Source organism: Frankliniella occidentalis, unplaced genomic scaffold, assembly GCF_000697945.3.
Source record: "Frankliniella occidentalis isolate FOCC.00 unplaced genomic scaffold, Focc_3.1 Scaffold33, whole genome shotgun sequence".
Lineage (NCBI taxonomy): Eukaryota > Metazoa > Arthropoda > Insecta > Thysanoptera > Thripidae > Frankliniella > Frankliniella occidentalis.
Genome location: NW_026267163.1, coordinates 281,557 through 282,603, shown reverse-complemented (window position 1 = coordinate 282,603; position 1,047 = coordinate 281,557). Strand labels below are relative to the sequence as shown.

The window sequence follows — 1,047 nt, the reverse complement described above, 5'->3', positions numbered from 1 at the left end:
CGGAGGGCCCCCCCACCCCAGACTGGCGAGGCACCACCGGTCCTACCGCCCGGCGAGCCGGTTGAGCGATAGAACTCGTGTTATTTGCTAAGGGTGCGCGTCCGCACGACGGCGTGGCGTGGCCGGGCGAAGCGGGGCGGTGGGGAGGGGGAGGGTCGGTTGTGGGCAATCAGCTGGGGCGGCGGGGGCGAGGGGGGCGCCAACCGCACTGCCTCGGCCCGCCAGCACGACGAGTAGTGACTGCTGCAAACCAGGAGGCAGGGGGAGGAGAGATCGAGAGAGCGAGCGAGAAAGACAGAGACGCTCCAGAAGCGGCAGGCAGAAAGAGGGAGAGAGAGGGGGGGGGGCATGGAGGGGTGCTCTAATGAGGGTGCAGCAGTAGCAGAGGCCGCCGAGGAAGGAAGTGTTCGGATTTAGCCGCGCTACTGCCGAGGGGGGCCGGAGGGAACTTAGGGCCTCAGGCAGGGTGGCGCAGCGTGGCGCCGGCCTTTGAATCGCTTCGCGTATCGACGTTAGGCAGCCCATTGGCGCCGCGCTGCGCGGCCCGCCGGGGCCCAACCCCCGCTGGAGTCCCGTCCTTGACGGCCCTCGACGCGCCGCACCTGCGGCATCGCTCGGTGCTCAAAAGTGATCGCATGGGGGAAGAAGAACAGGCTTGCTTTCAATAATTTCACCTCCCTTTTCTCTGCGGCATGCACATACATTATCGGAGGGCAGACAGCCTGAAGCAGCCCCGCCCCCATGGCGCAGTTTTCTTACATTTTCCGCCACAGCAACAACAATATTCCGCGAATTCTCTACCCAAAAAATTAATAGATACGAAACGTGGAGGTCTTCTTGCGGCGAAATACGACGCAGAATATGATAGCGCTCAGCGATGTGGCAGCAACGGCAAAGGAAGCATCCGGGGGGCAAGGGGGGGGGGGTCACGTGGGCCGCTGCCGTTGGGGTAGGCTACGGTCAACTCGTCGGCGAGAAACCCTACCCATGCTACGAGTCACCCCAACCTCTTCCCCCCTTAGGGGCCGTTCACAAATTACGTCACGC

The 1,047-nt window shown here is 63.5% G+C and overlaps 1 protein-coding gene across 1 annotated transcript in view; it reads left to right on the top strand.

Annotated features, from left to right (window-relative positions):
- LOC113208414 (uncharacterized) overlaps window positions 1-1,047 on the top strand; it is a 10,055-nt gene that overhangs the window by 6,644 nt on the left and 2,364 nt on the right. The window lies entirely within an intron of this gene.